This window comes from Myotis myotis, unplaced genomic scaffold (genome assembly GCF_014108235.1).
Source record: "Myotis myotis isolate mMyoMyo1 unplaced genomic scaffold, mMyoMyo1.p scaffold_m19_p_2, whole genome shotgun sequence".
In the NCBI taxonomy this organism is placed as follows: domain Eukaryota; kingdom Metazoa; phylum Chordata; class Mammalia; order Chiroptera; family Vespertilionidae; genus Myotis; species Myotis myotis.
Genome location: NW_023416324.1, coordinates 65973643 through 65986761, shown reverse-complemented (window position 1 = coordinate 65986761; position 13119 = coordinate 65973643). Strand labels below are relative to the sequence as shown.

General features: G+C 38.4%; 1 protein-coding gene across 8 annotated transcripts in view; it reads right to left on the bottom strand.

Annotated features, from left to right (window-relative positions):
* PKN2 (protein kinase N2) overlaps window positions 1–13119 on the bottom strand; it is a 153314-nt gene that overhangs the window by 102345 nt on the left and 37850 nt on the right. The window contains exon 1 of one of the 8 annotated variants that reach the window (XM_036348262.1): window positions 5167–5651. The exons of 6 other annotated variants lie outside the window; for them this stretch is intronic. The gene's annotated coding sequence lies outside the window, so the exon portion shown is untranslated. Of the gene's footprint in view, window positions 1–2880; window positions 2978–5166; window positions 5652–13119 lie in introns of those variants that run through there. One more of the 8 variants, XM_036348261.1, reaches the window with a different exon arrangement.

Below are 13119 nucleotides of genomic sequence, written 5' to 3'. Positions count from 1 at the left end.
AATACCTTGTACCAGTTATTTATCTTAAATTGAAAATCAAATCAGGTTGCCCATATAATCTACATCTAAAAAAACCAAATTTATATTTTAGCATCATTCAGTATTTTATACTACATTACTATAATACTCTTGGTTTAAAAATTGAGAAATAAACTAGAGAAAATGTTTACCTTTTGGAAGAGAAATTGTTTGTGAAGGATATAGAGAGAGACTTACTTTTTACTGTGCACCCTTTATGTACCTTTTAAACCACAGATCTAATTAATTAAAACATTTTCTTTAACTTTTTTGGGAATTCATCACAAGAATTAATTTCTATTTAAATTCTTGATGCAGCCTGGACTGTGTGGCTCAGTGATTGAGCATCGACCTATGAACTCAGAGGTCAAGGTTCCATTCCCAGTCAGGGCACATGCCCAGGATGCAGGCTGGATCCCCAATGCAGGGTGTGCAGGAGGCAGCCAATCAATGATTCTCATCACTGATGTTTCTCTCTCTCTCCCTCTGCCTTCCTTTCTAAAATCAATAAAAGTATATGTTTTAAAAAATTCTTGATGCAAATACTTTTTACATATAATCCTTAACCTCTAAAAAACCTGTGCCAATAGGCACACTATGCAAAAAACAAAGTAGTTTATCTATAAATCTGTTCCTAACTGCTTTAGGGCCAAGAATCCCTTTCAAACTCTGACCAAAAAATAAAACAAAACAAACAAACAAAACCACAGTAGAACAAAAAAATTACATGTTTGCATGTATAATTTACAGGTTCTATGGTTCTTTGACTAAGAATTCCTGGGATTGGTGATCTATATCTATTGGCCTTAAATGTGATTCTTATCTATCCTATCTAATAAAAGAGAAACATGGTAATTAGCCTACAACCGCTACCCTTCCCATTGGCTAATCAGGGCAATATGCAAATTAACTGCCAGCCAAGATGGTGACCCGCAGCCAGGCAGCTTAAAGTGAACATCGGGCTTGCTTGATTTAGTGATGGAGGACTCCAATGTTCCCCGCCTGCCGCTGCAGGCCTCTGAGCTGCAACTCTAAGCAACTATGTTACAAATATAGAAGCTAAACAAAACCCCAGAAACCTGCTTTAGTCCTTCGGGCTTCAGCCAGCAGGATCGCAACATTGTTCCAAATACAGAAGGTAAACAAAGGCCAGAAACCTCCAAGCCTCAAAGCTAAAGCTGGCCCAGAATAAAAAAAAGGAGCGGTTGGGAGCTTCAGTCACCCGCCAGCCTGAAAACAGCCCTCAGCCCCTAACCCAGACTGGCCAGGCACCCCAGTGGGGACCCCCACCGTGAAGGGTGTGTGACCAGCTGCAAACAGCCATCATCCCCTCATCCAGGTTGGCCAGGCACCCCAGTGGGGACCCCCACCCTGATCCAGGACACCCTTCAGGGCAAACCAGCCGGCCCCCACCCGTGCACCAGGCCTCTATCCTATATAGTAAAAGGGTAATATGCCTCCTGGCACCAGGATCAGTGTGACAGGGGGCAGCGCCCAAACCCCCTGATCACCCTGTGGCTCTGTGTGTGACGGTGCGGCGCCCCAACCCCCTGATGGGCCCTGCTCTGTGTGTGACGGGGTAGAGCCATAACCTCCCCATCGGCCCTGCCCTGAGTGTGACAGTGGCGGCGCCCCAACCCCCTGATCGGCCCTGCTCTGTGTGTGACGGGGTAGAGCCATAACCTCCCCATCGGCCCTGCCCTGAGTGTGACAGTAGCGGCGCCCCAACCCCCTGATCGGCCCTGCTCTGTGTGTGATAGAGGGCGGCGCCCCAACCCCCTGATCCGCCCTGCTCTGTGTGTGACAGGGGGCGGTGCCCCAACTCCCCTATCTGCCCTACTCTGTGAGTGACAGGGGCGAGCTCCTCAACCCCCTGATCGGCCCTGCTCTGTGCATGACAGGGGGGAGCTCCCCAACCCCCTGATTGACCCTGCTCTGTGCGTGACAGGGTACGGAGCCCCAACCCCACTGATGGGCCCTGCTCTGTGCGTGACAGGGGGTGGCGCCGCAACCTCCCCATCGACCCTGCCTTGAGTGTGACAGGGGGCGGTGCCCCAACCCCCAATCGGCCCTACCCTGAGCGTGACTGAGGGTGGCATCGCAACCTCCCAATATGCCCTGCTCTGTGCTTGACAGGGGGCAGCGCCTCAACTCCCCGAACGGCCCTGCTCTGAGCCTGACCAGGGGCTGCACCTAGGGATTGGGCCTGCCCTCTGCCACCCGGGAGCAGGTCGTTATCTCCCGAGGGGTCCCAGACTGCGAGAGGGCACAGGCTGGGCTGAGGGGACGAGTGCACAAGTTTTTGTGCACCGGGCCTCTAGTATGAATACAGAAAGATATTCTACCTGCACCAAAATGTCTAGAATATAAGTCCTATCATCCATCTATTCAGTTTCCAAAGTTTATGAATACACCTTTAGCTGGTTATCAAAACACTAGCATGTAAGACTACTGTCAAAAAATAAAATCCCGTATTTCTGTTGTCTACCTTCAGGTACAGCGCACTGAGACAAACAATGTTAAAATGAAAAAGTTCAAGGTAACTGCATTCCTCCAAATATCTTTATTTCTATCCTTATAAACTTAGAAAACATCACATGAATTGCTTTCACAAATTTGTTTTTGAATATTATATACCAAACCAGAGGGGTTCTCTAAATTTCTGGGTTCCTGGTGACCTTAGTGTTTCAGTAATTTTTTCCTTATGCCACATAGTCTAAAGGAAACATCTAACAATTCCATTTATTAAGTAGTTAGTGTCAAATAACTTAATACTTATAACCTAGTAACTGATTGAAGTGATACCACCTGAAAGAAAAAATTACATTTTTATTCCATTCTTTAATAGCCATAGTTACTTACTAATAGGACGTATCTGCCTGTTGGATACCTTCACAATTTCTCAAATCTTAAAATAAAACTGGATATTCCCACCTTCATTTGCTGGTCCATCCTACAAAGGGAGTGTAGAATAATCTAATATTGAAACTTAACTGACTCCAGTTAGTTCACGTGGTATCCAACAAACAGTGTCACTAAGTTTCCCTAAAAGAAATTAAAATATACAGCAGCAAACTGAGCGTTTGCTGAGGCATCCCATAGACTTTGTTGCTTAATTTGAGAATCATGGTACTAAGATTTATATGTTGTTAAGAATAGCCCTTGCCTACTTCAACTCTCATTTCTTTTCTGTTTGCTTCCTAAATTCCAATCAAATTACAGAAGTTCACTGATAAAGACAATCTCTCTTGGTTCAGCTAGTATGCACGCTATACCTTTAGAATTCACTACCTTTTTTTAATTCAACTGCCAGTTAACTTTTACTTTGTCCAAGTTCACCACAATTCTTCCTGAGGAAGAATTTCCTGCTTATGACCTTTCTTAGAATTTAGATTAAATATCTCTCCAAGATGCTCTGATAGTATGAATACAATTTAAACTATTATTCATTTTCTTATCTGACCACCCCACAAACTATGAGCAATTTGAGAGCAGGGCTTATGCTTGACACAGTAGTGCTGTTTTGTTAAGGGTTTTTCTATTATACTATTTAATATTTTTTTAGAATTCATGAAAATCTGTCACTACTAAGGAAGTCATGCTTTCCTATGTCTGATAAAGAGAACTCATACTCCAAGAAGCTTAGGGGCAAAACTGATATTCAATCTTAGCAACTATATTAGCTAGAATTAGCTATGAACCACATGTAGTTAGCATGTTGCTTTCCCTGTTCCTTTTCATAGACCTGAATTTTTAGTAACTTTATTTTTACTCCCACCTTTTGTTGTGATATGGCTCAAACACCTATTGGATAGGAGCAGGTTGATACATAGAATATAATCAGTAATTTAAGATGGAGAAAAAAAGGCCTTGTGAGGACAGGTAAGAAAAGTGATAGTACTTTTTATTACTACTTTCCTAAAACTTTTAATTACAGTGAAAGTTATTGGAAAATGTAATTTTCTTGTATCTGGAACAACTGAAATGAGATATTCCATCTATTCAATTACGTCTCTACCCTAAAAAATTATTGTATCAGAAATGCCAGGAATCAGTACGAGGCAATTAAATAATATTCTTGACAAAAGAAAGATGATTTAGCCAAAGGAATGTAAATAGCTGTTTAGCCTGTGAAAATCTTCAGTGATCATTTTTGTCGGAATAGGTTCTATTACAGGTAGTAGTAACTGTCTACATCATCTACATTATGTTAATTTATGTTTATAATCTTAACACTTTCATCCACCATTCACAACTCTTTCCTACACTAAAATTTCATCCCTTCTCTAAAAGTAAATAGTAGATACCTTTTTCAACTTTTTTTAAAAACAAAGTTAGATCCAATGACAAACTCCCTTTAAAATTTAAATTTATAATTAAAATTCATTAATATGCTCAGAAAGTAGAGTTGAGATACAAAAGCACCAACCCTAAATATATCTTAAGCATAAAACTAAACCTTTATACCAATTATCCTATATAATAAAGAGAAACATGCAAATTAACCGTCCCTCTGCTGTGCTCAAGCCACGCCCACCAACCACACCCACCAGCCTATCAGGAGCGAGTATGCAAATTAACCTAAGATGACAGCGGCCACAGAGCTGGAGCGAGCAGGAGGCTTGGGTTGACTCTCCCGCCTCCTCAGCAGCGCTAAGGATGTCCAACTGCAGCTTAGGCCTGCTCCCCACTGGCAAATGTACATCCCCAAGGGCTCCCGGGCTGCCAGGGGGATGTCTGACTGCCAGCTTAGGCCCGATTCCCCGGGGAGTGGGCCTAAGCCAGCAGATGGACATCCCCAGAGGAGATCTAGACTGTGAGAGGGCACAGGCAAGGCTGAGGGGTCCCCCTGAGTGCACAAATTTTTGTGCACTGGGCCTCTAGTGTATATATAAAAGAAACACATAATTCTTTTTTTTTTGTTAAATATATTTTATTGATTTTTTACAGAGAGGAAGGGAGAGAGATAGAGAGTTAGAAACATCGATGAGAGAGAAACATCAATCAGCTGACTCCTGCACATCTCCCACTGGGGATATGCCCGCAACCCAGGTACATGCCCTTGACCGGAATCGAACCTGGGACCTTTCAGTCCGCAGGCCGACGCTCTACCCACTGAGCCAAACCGGAAACACATAATTCTTATACCTTTTATCTCTGAAATCACAAGGTTAGCCACTCCATTCTAATTAAACACTGTGCTGTTTACATTCTTTTACCATGCTTCTTATGTAATATTCCTTTCACTATCAACCTAAATTCATAATCACAAAAAGAATGGAAGATAAAATGAATACCTGTTGAAAAAATATTTCACGTTTTTCATGATTAGTCCTATCCACTGTAATGTACTGTAATTTTTATATCATCCATATCCTTAATGCAGTCAGTCATTTAATCAGACAGATCAAATACAAACGCAAGAAAACCATTAGTGAAATTAATACCCTCAGGGTTTATAGAACAATCTAAATAAATTTTTGCTAAGTAGAATTCAAGTAGGCTAAATAAATACAAGGAAGAGAGACCTCAATAAATATGGAACCAAAGAGATGGATTTAAAAGAAATCAAAATAAATTAAGCCCTAGCCAGTTTGTTCAGTGGATAATGCATCAGCCTGCAAACTGGTCAAGGGCACATACCTTGATTGTAGGCTCGATCCCTGGCCTGAGTGGGGGGGGGGCAAGTGCAGAAGGCAACCAATTGATGTGTCTCTCTCACATCAATGTTTCTCTCTGTCTCTTGCTCTCCCTTCCACTCTCTCTAAAAAAAATCAATGGAAAAATATCCTCGGGGGAGGATTAACAAAAAACAAAAATTTTAGTTCAGTAGATAGGTTAAATAGCAGAATAGACCAAGATAAAGAATTAGTACACTGGCAGACAGACAAGTGAGAAAAGTACTCCAACCTCATCACACAGAGATGTGCAAAATTATAAAGCATGGAAGGTAAAATGAGAAAACCTAAGATCCATCTCCATCTAGTAAGAGCTCAAGAATGAGACAATAAAGAAAATGGGGAGAAGCGGTACATGAATGAATAAATGGATGAGAATTTTCCAGATGGATATAACAACAAAAGGCATTTTATCTATAAGTGAAAGCCAATTAGGTGAACAGAATACTTTTAATCACAACAATGACAACCAACTATCAAATTTCTATAGGATTTTCAGCTTTTATCTTAATGTCTTCATATATTGCTAAGGTTTTCTCTAAAATTATCCAAACAAAAACAAATAAACAAATATACAAAATTTGCTTCAAAATATTAACATTCTGAGAAAAATTATAGATGAACTAACCCACAGTCCATGTTATGCTTATATAATTAGCCAATTCACTAATCATGTATGTTCATTTACATTAAAGAAATACTGTGAAAGAGACTGAACTATTTTTACCTCTTAAATTGACAACAATCCTGCTGTAAGCCAAAGCCTTTATAGAAATTAAAGGTATGTTAAAAGAAACTTAAAAAGTTTCCCTTTCACCCACTAATTGTAATTCTAGGTATATAACATAAGAAAATAATTATAAATTGATTACTATATAGATTGGCCAATTAAATACATTTTAAATTAATAAATATTATGTGCAAGATACTGTGCTGGGCAGAAACAGACTCCCTCATAAAGCTTACAAATAGGAGGGCTTTAAACCAACTTATATTGAAAGTGAAAGTTCAGGATTCATAACAAAAGAATTGCAAACAGTCTAGAGAACAAGGAAAGGTTTCTCTTATTTATGCTCTTTATTATTCCACAGCAGACTGTCCAGCCCTACATATGCTGTTATGTTCACAAAGTGTTATTTCAAAATATGTTTAAAGCAAAAATGGGTGGGTGAGACTGGGAAGAAAAGAGATTCAAATATTAACAATAACTATCTCCGGGTACGAGAATTAAAAAAAATTTTCATTTTATTCTTCAAACATATTCTTATTTTCTCAATTTTTCTTCTTAGCAATGAACATACACTGCCTGTTCAATAAGGAGGAAAATATATTATTTGAAATAAACCAAAGTAACTTTCATTTTATTTCATTTTTGGCAAATGTAAAAACATAATGATATCTTATAATCTACAGTATATTTGCTATTTAACTAGGTTATTTTAAATCAATACAGTTCTACTGCAAGGTATGAGACTACACATTATGAGCCAGTCAAGTATTTCAAATACACAAATGTGTTAATATGTATTGGTTAAGTACACCTATTTTTACTTTATAAAATAAAATTTTGATCTGTAGACTAAAACATAAATAAACATTTTCAATTTGTTACATTTTAACAAACTCACAGTGAAGAAAAACACTAACATGAGAACAGGATTGGATTAAAAAAACAAAACAAAAAAAGTCTGTCACTTATGACCCAGTACTTCATTTAGGGAGCGAGAGGAAAGGATGTTTACTCCTCACTGGCCAAGTTCCCAGAAAAGAAGTGAAAAGGCTGTTACTTTCTCTCTATGATAGAAATATAAAACAGTCTGACCTGATAAATTCCAGGAAAAATGTTAGAGAAACCATAAAAACTCAATGGGTACAGTGATTCATATACAGTTTTAGCTACAAGGGACTTCAAAGATTATGTAGCCTAACCCCCTTGATTTTAGTTTTTAGGAAAACAGGTTGAAAGCAGCTAAGCAACTTGCCTAAGGTCACAAAGAAAAGTCAGTGACTTTTAGCAGACTAGTTTCCTGATTCCTAGTTTAGTGTCTTTTTACTCAAGGGTGCCTTCTTAGGATCTTTGTAGTATCCATTTCTCTATACTTGAATTACATCTTGACCTAATTAAGATTTACATTAATTAATGGATCCTATGTGCCTTAAAGCAGGGATATTGACAGGACATGGTTCCTCTTACTCTCTAACTTTGCCCTAATCCAATCTTTTGTGTCTCAGGGGAGAATGTTCTCAATCAGAAAGCAAGAAGCCAGTTCTAACACCAGCTCTTTATCATTAGCCATGCAACCCAAGAATATTATCCCTTCTTTCTGTACCTGTTTGCTCATCTGCAAGAAAAAAGAAGGCAATAAATAACTACCTATCAATAATAACTATAAATGTAAATGGATTAAATGCTCCAATCAAAAGCCAAAGGGGAGCTGAATGTATAAGAATACAAGACCCATATAAATACTGTCTACAAGATTCACACAGACTGAAAGTGAAGGGATGGAAAAATATATTCCATGCAAATGGAAACAAACAAACAAAAAAAAGCAGGGGTAGCAATAGTCATATCTTACAAAATAAACTTCAAAACAAAAGCTATAAAAAGAGACAAAGAAGGCCACTACATAATCCTAAAAGGGATTGATCCAACAAGAAAATATAACCCTGTAAACATATATGAACCCAATACAGAAGCACAAAGATATATTTAAAAAACTCTTGGTGGACTTTATGGGAAAGATAGATAGCAATACAGTCAAAGTACAAAACTTTTAACACCCCCACTGACATCACTGGATAGATCCAGATCAAAAAATCAACAAGGAAACAGACTCTAGATCTGATGGCTGTAACTGATATATATAGAACATTTCATCCCAAAGGGGCAGAATATACATGGAATATACTCAAAGACAGACCACATGTTAGTACACAAAGTAAGTCTTAATATATTCAAGACTGAAATCATATCAAGCATCTGCTCAAATCACAATGGCATGAAACTAGAAATCTACTAAAATAAAAAAACTCCAAGACATTAAACAAACAGGGAGCCTAAATAGCATGTTATTAAAACAATGAATGGGTTACCAATGAGATCAAGAAAGAAATAAAAAAAACTTCCCAGAAAACAAATGAAAATGAACATACAACAACTCAAAATCTACGGGACATAATGAAAGCAGTCCTGACAGGAAAGTGCTGTAGCATTACAGGTCTACATCAAAGAAAACCAGGAAAAAGCTCAAATAAACAATCTAATTCTACAACTAAAAGAATTAGAAAGGGAACAACAAGAAAAGCCCAGAGGAAGTAGAAGAAAATAATAAAGGTCAAAGTGGAAAAATATATAAAGAACTCAACAGCAAGAAGACAAAAAATCCAATGAAAAAATGGACAAAGGACCTGAATAGACACTTCTCCAAAGAGGATACACAGATGGCCAACAGATATATGAAAAAATGCTCAATGCCACTAATCATCTGAGAGATGCAAATTAAAGCTACAATGAGGTATCATTTCACACCTGCCAAAATGGCTCTATCAATAAATCAACAAACAAGTGCAGGTGAGGATGTGGAGATAACCCTGGTACACTGATCATGGAAATGCAGACTGGTGCAGCCACTGTGGAAAACAGTACGGCGTTTCCTCAAAAAAATTAACCAGTTAACTGCCACGATATTTTGAATTTAATTAAAAAAGGTCTATCACTTGCGTCTATAGATGCGTATGGCATACAAATGGTTAAAAATGGAACTGTCTTTGGACCCAGCGATCCCACTTCTGGGAATATATCTTAAAAATCCTGAAAAACCAATCAGAAAGAATATATGCACCCCTATGTTCACAGCAGCATTATTTACAGTAGCTAACATCTGGAAAAAGACCTAGTGCCCATTAGTAGATGAGTGGATTAAAAAAGCTGTGATACATTTACACCATGGAATACTATCTGCCTATAAAAAAGAAGAATCTCCTACACTTTGTGACAGCATAGATGGACCTGGAGATTATTATGCTAAGTGAAATAAGCCAGACAGAGAAAGACAAATACCAAATGACCTCATTTATATGTGGAATTTAATGAAGAAAAAGAAACTGACAAACAAAATAGGTCCAGAAGCATGAATACATGGAACAGACTGACAGATCTCAGAGGCGGGTGAGGGGCACAAGAAGAGAGTAACCGAAGAACATATATGCATATATGCGTAGCTCATGGACACAGATAATAGTGTGGTGAAGGCCTGGGGTGGGGCAGGGATTGGGTAAAGGGGGAAAAGGGAGGGTATGGGAGATATCTGTAATATTATCAACAACAAAAAACCATTTAAAAAAAGAAAACATAAAGTCATTACTTAATTTTTTTTTTTTTTTTATGTTTCTATTGATGTTAGAGAGAGAGGAAGGGATAAGGAGATAGAAACATCAATGAGACAGAAATGCTGATTGGCTGTCTCCTGTAAACCTCCTATGGGGCATCAAGGCCACAACCCTGGCATGTACCCTGAGCGGGAATCCAACCAGTGACTTCTCATACATGGGAGGACACTCAATCAACTGAGTCACACTGGCCAAAGAAAAATTTATTACTTTTTAAAATAGACTTGCTTTAAAAGAAATTGCTTTGCTTCCCCACCATTTCTGACAAAAAATTAAGCATAAGCTGCATGTCAGCCAGAACATCTAACTCCTCTAATTCAGTGATTTGTTTAGTAGTCATGCTTTGACTAAAGTAGGCCCATTTAGATCTCTTTTTCAGGGATTGATAGACAAGGCCTCCGGAGAATACCGGTTGCAAAGATAATAAAAATCTAAAGCTATTGATGAAGAGTACTTTTCTTACCACACATAGCCAGAAAACAAAGCTAACCCCAAAAGAAGCAAAGATGAGACTTAAGAGAAAACGATCACTAAGGACACAAATTGATCATCTACATCAGGGGTGGGCAAACTTTTTGACTCAAGGGCCACAATGGGTTCTTAAACTGGACCGGAGGGCCGGAACAAAAGCATGGATGGAGTGTTTGTGTGAACTAATATAAATTCAAAGTAAACATCATTACATAAAAGGGTACGGTCTTTTTTTTTTTTTTTTTTTTAGTTTTATTCATTTCAAACGGGCCGGATCTGGCCCGCGGGCCGTAGTTTGCCCACGGCTGATCTAAATCCAATCATGCTTAAAGCAAATATACTCTATAACCCTAAACTTTTTAGTCAAAACGCCAATCAATTCCTTTTGGCTTGAGTTACTCTGACTTAAGATTTCTCTTATCACATGATATTATCAAAAAATAAATGGAATTCTGGGATTTTGCCCCTTAGCTAGCAGTAGCAGGTAGTCTGAGGTGGCAATCCCCTCCTCCAATGGTATGTTATCAATAAAAACCATGTGCGGACCAAGTCAAGAATTCCACTCCTATCTAGCAGGGTAAGGCAGTGTACCACTCTACCCCAGTAAGAGAGTAAAGTAGAAGTAGGAGGATCTTGGAGAGAACTGGAGGAAAAAAAAAATCTTTAAGTCTGCAAGAAAAGTTCTGGGTAGAACCAATCCACACACTTAGGTGACTAAATTAATATGCGAAAGATTTAAGGAATAAACTATTATCATGAATCCCAGGTTTTCAGAGTGGCTTTTCAGGTCGTACACTAAGCAAATCAGAATAACACTAGAAAGGCTCTGAAAGTAACTTATCATTGAAACCACAGCCTACAAAGTGGGCCAGAATCTTTAGCAAGAGTACTTGCTAAAATTAAGACTTACATACTGGTAGGGTACAGGTTCTCATAATAGCCCAAATGTCCAGGATATAATTTTTTTTTTAATTACTTACATACTTAATTAAAAAAGACAGTACATATATGGCAACACTGAGATGATTCAAATGTTGAAAAAAAGTGACCTGGATTTTAAAGCAATCATCATAAAAACATGTCAACAACAATTATAAACATTCTTTAACATCAGCAAGTAATTCTATCTAATAATAGACAAACATAGTAATTGACCATACTTTCGCTACACCTCCCATTAGCTAATCAGCACAATATGCAAATTAACCACCAACAAAGACGGCGGTTAATTTGCATACATAGGCTCCAAACGGCGGAGGGAAGACTGAAGGTGAGCCGGAGCAGTGAAGACAGAAAACGGAAGGTGGCTCCGGCTGGAGCAGCGAAGACGGAAGGCTGAAGGCGGCTCCGGCCGGAGCGAAGGCTTGGGTCCCGGGTGCTGGAGGAAAACCTGTGCTGGCAGCCAGGAGAAGGGAAGGCCTATTGCATGAATCTCTTTGTGCAACAGGCCTCTAGTAGAAGATATAAAATCACTAAACTTGAATACAGGTGAATAAAACTTAACCAATCTGAACAAAAAAAAGAAATAGACTGGAAAAATTAGTAAAGCACAGACATCTATAGAATATTAACAAAAGATTTGACATTTGTGTCATTGAAGTCCCAACAGGAAAACAGAAAGAGTATGTGTCTTAAAAAATGCTTGAAAAAATAAAGGCTAACTACCAAATTTTGGCAAGAGGCATAAACCTACAGATTCAAGAAGCTAAGCAAATCCCAAAAAGGATATATACAATGACATCCAAAGAAAACCAAGATGCATCAAATCAAAGTTGTGAAACTATAGACAAAGAAAACATTTTTAAAAGCTACTATTTCTCAATAGAAATTACAAAAGCCAGGAAAGCAGTATAACATTTTAAATGCTGAAAGCAAAGAACTGTCAATCTCAAATTCTATACCCAGTGGAAATATTCATCAAGAATTAAAGGGAAACAGACATTCTCAAACAAAAACACTAAGACAAATCAGCAGTCAAAATTTTAAAGAATGGCTAAAAGAAGTTCTCAAAACTAGGAAGAAATGATAACTGAAGGAGGTTTGTAACTTTCGAAAGAAAGAAGATAAAATAAATAATGTTCTCTTTATGAATTTTAATGTGATCTGATGTATTCAATGTACAGGAACAAGACAATTATAATTTTTAAATTGGGAAAGTAAAAAAACTTGAATAGAAGTGATTTCTATATGTCATCTGGAGTGGTAAAATGTTCATAGGAACAGTCTCTAATAATTCACACATGCATATTATAATACCCAAAGAAATCACCAAAAGAAAACTGGTGACATACTAGAAAACATCTATATATATAAAAGCTTAAGTGACCATTAGGACCAGATGACTGGCTGATAGCTATGGGGAACACTGACCACCAGGGGGCAGATTCTCAATGCAGGAGCTGCCCCCTGGTGGTCAGTGTGCTCCTTCTGCAGCCAACCAACCTCCCATGGTCCCTCCTTCCGGCGGGCTGGCCCTGACCAGCCCCAATCAGGACTGGGTGAGATAGTCCTGAAGGGCCCTGATCGCTGGCCAGGCTGAGAGACCCCACCTGTGCACAAA